The sequence below is a fragment of the Haematobia irritans genome, chromosome 3, assembly GCF_050003625.1.
Source record: "Haematobia irritans isolate KBUSLIRL chromosome 3, ASM5000362v1, whole genome shotgun sequence".
In the NCBI taxonomy this organism is placed as follows: domain Eukaryota; kingdom Metazoa; phylum Arthropoda; class Insecta; order Diptera; family Muscidae; genus Haematobia; species Haematobia irritans.
Window position 1 is genome coordinate 22,561,203 of NC_134399.1, and position 9,589 is coordinate 22,570,791.

The window sequence follows — 9,589 nt, forward strand, 5'->3', positions numbered from 1 at the left end:
AGGATTACTTCCAGGGATGAGTTCGCTGTTTCAATGTTCTGCTCTTCCAGAGATCTGATCTCTCCCAGCTTCTCCTTTATAGCCGTAACCTAAAGTTGGGTCTTCACCTGTGACGTTGGCATAGAAAGGTGGAACGCTACCCTTTACGATATCATAGTTGGCCAGTTTGTTATTCAGGATTACTTCCAGGGATGAGTTCGCTGTTTCAATGTTCTGCTCTTCCAGAGATCTGATCTCTCCCAGCTTCTCCTTTATAGCCGTAACCTAAAGTTGAGTCTACACCTGTGACGTTGGCATAGAAAGGTGGAACGCTACCCTTTACGATATCATTGTTGGCCAGTTTGTTATTCAAGATTACTGCCAGGGATGAGTTCGCTTCCTTCGTAAGCGAGTCGATCTTGCCGCCCTCCATCGAATTCTTTTTATTCGGTTATTCACTACATGACACAACGGTTCCCGGTAGCGTCTATTACCTACATTGGCGTAGAAAGGTGGCACCGTACCATCCCTTTCCTTCGAGGATGGTTTGATCATAGTTGGCTTTCTACTCTTAGCGATTGATACGAGAGATACACTGCCCTTCTTTGTAAGCGAACCGATCTTGCCGCCTTTCATAGGACTCAGTGTAAATCTGTGACATTGGTGTTCTCTTTTCATAAACGATACCCTTTACAACATGCCCCTTCCTTCCAAAATGGTTTGGTCAAAGTCGGTCTTTCCTTCATCACGACTGATTCAAGGGATGCATTCGCTTTTTTCGTAATCGGGCGAATATTACCGCCCTCTCTCGGATTCTGTCTATTTTAGAGAGATTCTCTTCTGAGGTGTACTTGGCCCACAATACACATGAAAACGGAGTACTGTTTTGTTTTTCCTCTCATTGTTGGCCAGATTGTTATTAAGGTTTAATTCCAGGGATAAGTTCGCTTCCTTCGTAATGCGCTTTACAGACTATCAGTTATTCCGGACGAACATTATAAGTTAAGTCCGAAGGCATAATCGATACTGCTGTATGTTTATGGGATCGATAACACATTTACCGATTATTTAGTCATCGCCGACAAGTCGTATCGATCCGACATATTGTAAGATTCTTTACAAAAACCGAAATTCCGTCCGGAATAACTGACAGTCTGTAAAGCGCATAAGAGAGTCGAAATTGCCACCATCCATCGGATTCTGCGAGAGACTCATCAGTCGATCTTGCCACCCTCCATCGGATTCTACTTACTCGGTTATTCACTGCATGACACAACTGCTCCCGGTAGCGTCTGTTAGCTACATTGGCGTAGAAAGGTGGGCCAGTACCCTTTTCAACATTCCTTTCCTTCGAGAATGGTTTCGTCAAAGTTGGCCATCTTTTCTTAGCGATTGATTCAAGAGATACACTCTCCTTTTTCGTAAGCAAATCGATCTTATCGCCATCCATGGATTTTTCTTATTTGGGAGACACTCTTGGGGTGGTACTTGGCCTTTCCAATATACTTAGAAACGGAAAGCGTTTTGTTTTTTCTCGCAGTTTCAATGTTCTGCTCTTCCGGAGATCTGATCCTTCCAAGCTTCTGTCAGAAAGAGCTTTCCTATAATGTTGGCATAGGAAAGGGGCACCCTACTCTTTTCGACATCCCCCCTCCTTAGAAGATGGTTTCGTCATAGTTGGTCTTTGCATTCTTCACGTTTGATTCGAGGAATGAGTTCGCTTTCGTTGTAATCGTACCGACCTTTCCACTATCCATCGGATTCTGCGAGACACTGTTGGAAGCGGTAGTTTATCTTTCCAATATACTCAAAACCGTAAATCGCGAGATCTAATTCTTTCAAGCTGCACTTAGACCCGTCGCCTTCTATTTATCATCTGGCTCATCTTTTCCTACTTTTATCGTGCTCTTGTGACCATTTTCGCTATGTAATCGATGTTTCATCGATCTTCCTTCCATAGTAAGTTGGGTGTATATATAAACATTTTCGTAGCTGGATTCTCTGACCTCATCAAATTTCATACTTGCGGCGTTGTAAGTTAAGTTCCCCATGATGTTCATATGAACGTTTTCGTTTACATCTATATCGTAGCCATATTCTCAAAACTCCTTTCGGAAAGCTCTAAGGACGTAACCTCCACTGAGCCTCTTCATCCTTATAGAGCTCCTTTCGTAAGCAAATCGTACTTAACGCCATCCATGAATTTTTCTTATTTGAGAGACATTATCCTATTGGTTTTCCTCGCAGTTTCAATGTTCTGCTCTTCTGGAAATCAGATCCTTCCAAGCTTCTCCTTCATTGCGGACACCTAGAGATGAGGCTTCGTACTATTTTCAACATCCCACTTCTTTCACATATGGTTCGGTCATAGTTGGCCTTTGCCTTCTTCGTCGAATAAAATAGAGGAATAAGTTCACTTCCTTTGTAATCGTACCGATCTTTTCCCACTATACATAGGATTCTGCGAGACATTCTGTTGGGGCGGTACTTGTTCTTTTCAATATTCTCAAAAGGGTGCTTCGAGAGATCTAATTCTTTCAAGCTGCACTTAGACTCGTCGCCTTTTATTTATCATCTGGCTCATCTTTTCCTACTTCTATCGTGCTCTTGTGACCATTTTCGCTATGTAATCGATGTTTCATCGATCTTCCTTCCATCGTAAGTTGGGTGTAAATATAAACAATTTCGTACCTCGATTCTCTGACCTCATGAAACTTCATACTTGCGGCGTCGTAAGTTAAGTTCCCCATGATGTTCATATGAAAGTTTTCGTATACATCTGTATCGTAGCCAGATTCTCAAAACTCCTTTCGGAAAGCGGGAAGTACGTTACATCCACTGAGCCTCTTCATCCTTATAGAGCTTCTTTCGTAAGCAAACCGATCTTAACGCCATCCATGAATTTTTCTTATTTGAGAGACATTATCGTATTGGTTTTCCTCGCAGTTTCAATGTTCTGCTGTTCTGGAAATCAGATCCTTCCAAGCTTCTCCTTCATTGCGGACACCTAGAGTTGAGGTTACGTACTCTTTTCAACATCCCACTTCTTTCACAGATGGTTCGGTCATAGTTGACCTTTGCATTCTTCCTCGAATAAAATAGAGGAATAAGTTCGCTTCCTTTGTAATCGTACTGATCTTTTTGCACTATCCATAGGATTCTGCGAGACATTCTGTTGGGGCTGTACTTGTTCTTTCCAATATACTCAAAAGCGAAGTTCGCGAGATCTAATTCTTTCAAGCTGCACTTAGCCACGTCGCCTTTTATTTATCATCTGACTCATCTTTTCCTACTTTTATCGCGCTCTTGTGACCATTTTCGCTATGTAATCGATGTTTCATCGATCTTCCTTCCATCGTAAGTTGGGTGTAAATATAAACATGTTCGTAGCTTGATTCTCTGACCTTATCAAACTTCATACTTGCGCCGTCGTAAGTTAAGTTCCCCATGATGTTCATATGAACGTTTTCGTTTACATTTGTTTCGTATCCAGATTCTGAAAACTCCTTTTGGAAAGCGGGAAGGACGTAACGTCCACTGAGCCTCTTCATCCTTATAGAGCTCCTTTCGTTAGCAAACCGATCCTAACGCCATCCATGAATTTTTCTTATTTGAGAGACATTATCCTATTGGTTTTCCTCGCAGTTTCAATATTCTGCTCTTCTGGAGATCAGATCCTTCCAAGCTTCTCCTTTATTGCGGACACCTAGAGTTGAGGCTCCGTACTATTTTCAGCATCCCACTCCTTTCACAGATGGTTCGGTCATAGTTGACCTTTGCATTCTTCCTCGAATAAAATAGAGGAATAAGTTCACTTCCTTTGTAATCGTACTGATCTTTTTCCACTATCCATAGGATTCTGTGAGACATTCTGTTGGGGCGGTACTTGTTCTTTTCAATATTCTCAAAAGGGTGCTTCGAGAGATCTAATTCTTCCAAGCTGCACTTAGACTCGTCGCCTTTTATTTATCATCTGGCTAATCTTTTCCTATTTTTATCGTGCTCTTCTGACCATTTTCGCTATGTAATCGATGTTTCATCGATCTTCCTTCCATCGTAAGTTGGGTGTATATATAAACATTTTCGTAGCTGGATTCTCTGACCTCATCAAATTTCATACTTGCGGCGTTGTAAGTTAAGTTTCCCATGATGTTCATATGAACGTTTTCGTTTACATCTATATCGTAGCCATATTCTCAAAACTCCTTTCGGAAAGCTCTAAGGACGTAACCTCCACTGAGCCTCTTCATCCTTATAGAGCTCCTTTCGTAAGCAAATCGTACTTAACGCCATCCATGAATTTTTCTTATTTGAGAGACATTATCCTATTGGTTTTCCTCGCTGTTTCAATGTTCTGCTCTTCTGGAGATCAGACCCTTCCAAGCTTCTCCTTCATTGCGGACACCTAGAGTTGAGGCTTCGTACTATTTTCAACATCTCACTTCTTTCACATATGGTTCGGTTATAGTTGGCCTTTGCCTTCTTCGTCGAATAAAATAGAGGAATAAGTTCACTTCCTTTGTAATCGTACCGATCTTTTCCCACTATCCATAGGATTCTGCGAGACATTCTGTTGGGGCGGTACTTGTTCTTTTCAATATTCTCAAAAGGGTGCTTCGAGAGATCTAATTCTTTCAAGCTGCACTTAGACTCGTCGCCTTTTATTTATCATCTGGCTCATCTTTTTATCGTGCTCTTGTGACCATTTTCGCTATGTAATCGATGTTTCATCGATCTTCCTTCCATCGTAAGTTGGGTGTAAATATAAACAATTTCGTACCTCGATTCTCTGACCTCATAAAACTTCATACTTGCGCCGTTGTAAGTTAAGTTTCCCATGATGTTCATTTGAACGTTTTCGTATACATCTGTATCGTAGCCAGATTCTCAAAACTCCTTTCGGAAAGCGGGAAGTACGTAACGTCCACAGAGCCTCTTCATCCTTATCTTGTAGTTTCTAAACTAGAAATGCTAGACACCCACACATGTATGAGGTCCAAGATGGCATGATTTTGACGCTTCTTGACTTATGAATCGCTCACAGGCCGCCGACACTTGGGCAACTCTCTGATGTATTCCATTTTTTCCTCCAACCGGTAAAAGACTGTAGAAACTCTCTGATACATTCGATATTTTCCCCCTATCCACCAACCGATAACTCTTCTACTCAAGAAGAAGTTCCGGATGATGAGGTCTATAGGGCGTACTTTGCCTAAGAAATGATCTTAAAGCACTATCTATGTCACTGTTCTGCTTTTAAATGATAAAAGTACCATATCGGGGAAGATCTAATTCGGAACCTGGTTCAGGTTGAATACGGGGATTTATATAATCAAAACTAAGGACTCTGTGGTTCCCATTTCGAAAGTTGCCATAAATTCTTCAACGAGATAGAAGAGCAGTTCAATATTGGCTTAGTATAGTAGTAAAGATCTAATCTGATCTGATCTAAACTAGAAATCGAACCCCTTAACGAACGAGTAGAGAAGAACAATTTAAGATGGTTTGGCCATGTCGCAAGAATGACAGATGAAAGATTACGAAAATGAGCTTTAGAAGCAAGACCTGCCGGGGCAAGAAGCAGAGGCACAAGAAGGAGAACATGGGTGTACGCAATTAACAGAATATTAACAAAACGTAATATAGAACCTAAAACAGCCAAATTGGCCGCTCAAAACAGAGTAAAATGGAGAAATCTTTGCAAAGAACCTCTACACTGCAAGGTAAAAGAGTTTTGGAATAAGTAAGTAAGTATAGTTGCCAACCTCCAGAAATTTGCCGGGAAACTGTAATTTCAATGATTTGTCGAGGAAACCTTCATAAATGAGGGGATATATCCCGAAGCCCACATTTGGCCATCTATCCTAGCGAGATCTACATATATAAGATGTAGAATACAATGTAGTCCCTTAAGCTTTTCCTTAATTCTTTTAATCTTGACATATCTTCAATAAATTTCCCAACATGACGACGCCCCCAAAATACCTGTTTCAGTATGAAAGAATTTTGTTTTACAACTCCACTAGTAAAAAAATTGTAATTACACTGCATAGAAGTTTTCTAGCCTTTTATTGTCACTTTCGCTTTTAGTTTTTATTTCCCTTTTTTATTATTTTGATTGCTGCCTTTAATATCTTCTCGCCTTACTTTTTGACATATAACACCACCACCAGAACTTTTTACCTTCCGCAAAATAAAACTAAAAAGAAATTGAAGAGTTTTGGTCATTTCCCTGCCCCCCACTACTTTTGCCATCTGGCGCACTTTCGTCATATTTGGATTTTCTTCAAAATTTCGTGAAAGAGAGAGCGAAAAAATCCATAGCAGTTCAAAGACAAAAATTGTTTTTTATGTTTGTTTGTTTTTGTTGTTTTCCTCACTTTACTGCTTTTCCCCCCGTTTACTTATGCTTCTACTTTTTACTAAATTTCATTTGTTTCGCTTTCCCCCACTCTCGAATCCTGAGACTGGCAGCAGGACGACATAAGAAATTTATGAACGTCATGAACAATGCCTACTCATGCTGATGATGGTGTTTTTTTGTGTCGTTTCGATAGAGAGCGACGGGTGGTTTCACAAAAAAAATTTAGAGGAACGAAAAAAATACGCCAGACCTTTGTTATTACCGAAATATTGACAATCTTTTTTATATTGAAAAGTTGCACAGTGGGACGAAAATGAGCAAATTTTCTTGGTCTATAGTTGGGTCAATGGAATATAAAACCATAATATTTCTACAATAACTCAAGAGTAGGAAACACTAACCCACAATTAAAACGATTTATAGATACTCGGGAACTGGTTATTTTCGATGAAAAGATTTTTCAAATTTATCGACTTGAAAATAATAAAATGTTGGGGAGAGCATCGTAGATTTGCGAAACTGGCGAAATAATCGATATTATTATAATCGGGAAATGGTATATTTCGACAATCGATCAATCAAAGTTATCGAAGAGTGGATATTATTGACTTGGATGTAATAAGATATCAAAGAGAAATCGGTTGTAGAGACGATGACAATGCGTATTGCAGATGATCGGAATATTTGTCTAAATTTTTATTTCTATAGAAAATGTTGATAAAATTGTATTTCTATAAAATTTTTTTAAAAAATTTATTTCTATAGAAAATTGTATCAAAATTTAATTTTATAGAAAATATTGTCAAAATTTTATTTCTATAAAAACTTCTGTCAAAATTTTATTTCTATAGAAAATTTTGGAAAATTTTATTTCGATAGAAAATTTTGCAAAATTTTATTTCTATAGAAAATTTTGTCGAAATTATATTTCTATAGGAAATTTTGTCAAAATTTTATATCAATAGCAAATTATGTTAAAATTTTATTACTATGGAAAATTTTGTCCTTTTTTTTAGTTCTATAGAAAATTTTATCCAAAATTCCGATTCTATAGAAAATTTTGTCAAAATTTTATTTCTATAGAAAATCTTGTCAAAATTTTATTTCTATAGAAAATTTTTTGTCAAAATTTTTTTACTATAGAAAATTGTTTGTCAAAATTTTATTACTATAGAAAATTTTGTTAAAGTTTTATTTCTATAGAAAATTTTGACAAAATTTTATAACTATAGAAATTTTTGTTAAAATTTTATTTCTATAGAAAATTTTGACAAAATTTTATAACTATAGAAATTTTTGTCATAATTTTATTTCAATAGAATTTTCTTCAAAATTCCAATTCTATAGAAAATTTTGTCAAAATTTTATTTCTATAAAAATTGTTTGTCAAAATTTTATTTCTATAGAAATTTTTTCAAAATGTTTATTCTATAAATGTTTATTTTTTTTCTATAAAAAATGTTTATTCTATTCAAAATTTTGTTTCTATAAAAAAAATTTTGTCAAAATTTTATTTCTATTTCTGATTGATTATCGTTGACCTTTTTATTTTATTTTTAAGCAATACTTATCATAGTTTCGGCTATAGGTCGATTAAAAAACATAGGATTGATGTTTTTATTGAAGTTTTATTTTCAATATTTCGGTTGACTTCGTCAAAACCGTTTTCAAGGATTTATTCTGGTGTGCACAGCTTCAAATAACAGAGTGTGATATTATTTCAGCGTTAAAACTATTGCGTTGACTAAACTATGTTACAAGAATAGCTTAACCAACAGAGGAAAAGAATGTTTGTCAAACTTATATGGAATGTTTGTCAAACTTATTTGGGTTTATTTTGAGCGTGCTTCCTCTTACTTCATTGGTTTTTGTTTTTATTGTTGGAAAACTTTATATCTATAGAAAATTTTGTCAAAATTTTATTTCTATACAAAATTTAGTCAAAATTTTGTCGAAATTCCAATTCTACAGAAAATTCTGTCACAATTCGATTTCTATAGAAGATTTGGCAAAATTTCATTTCTACAAAAAAATTTGACAAAATTTTATTTCTATAGAAAATTTTGTCAAAATTTTATTTCTGTAGAAAATTGTATCAAAATTTCAATTATCTAGCACATTTTGTCAAAATTTTATTTATATAGAAAATTTTATCAAAATTCCGATTCTATATAAAATTTTGTCAAAATTTTATTTTTATATAAATTTTATTTCTATAGAAAATTTTGTTAAATTTTATTTCTAAAGAAAATTTTGTTAAAATTTTATTTCTATAGAAAATTTTATCAAAATGTTATCTCTATAGAAAATTTTGTCACATGTTATTTCTATACGTTTTTTTGTCAAAATTTTATCTCTATAGAAAATTTTGTCAAAATTTTATTTCTATAGACATTTTTTTCAAAATTTTATTTCTATAGAAAATTTTGTCAAAATTGTATTTCTATAGAAAATTTTGTCAAAATTTTATTTCTATAGAAAATTTTGTAAAAACTTTATTTACATAGAAAATTTTGTCAAAACTTTATTTCTATAGAAAATTTTATCAAAATTTTATCAAAATTTTATTTCTATAGAAAATTTTGTAAAAATTTTATTTTGTCAAAATTGTATTTCTATAAAAAACTTTTTCAAAATATAACAACAAAAAAATAAAAATTTGTCTAAATTTTATTTCTATAAAAAATTTTGTCAAAATTGTATTTCTTAAAACATTTTTTTCAAAACTTTATTTCTATTTTTTTTTTTTTCAAAATATTATTCCTATAAAAATTTTTATCAAAATTTAATTTTATAGAAAATTTTCTCAAAATGTCATTCAATTTTATAGACAATTTTGTCTAATTTTTTTTTCTATAGAACATTTTGTCAACATTTTATTTCTGTAGAAAACTTTGTCAAAGTTTTATTTCTATAGAAAATTTTATCAAAATTGCGATTCTATAGAACATTTTGTCAAAATTTTATTTCTATAGAATATTTTTTTTTCAAAATTCCATTTCTATGGAAAATATTGTCAAAATTTTGCTTCTGTAAAAAATTTTGTCAACATTTAATGTCTATAGAAAATTTTGTCAAAATTTTATTTCAATAGAAAATTTTGTCAAAATTTTATTACTATAGAAAATTTTGTCCATATTTTGTTTCTATAGAAAATGTTGTCAAAATTTTATTACTTTAAAAAATTTTGTCCATATTTTATTTCAATAGAAAATTTGGTCAAAATTTTATTTCTATAGAAAATTT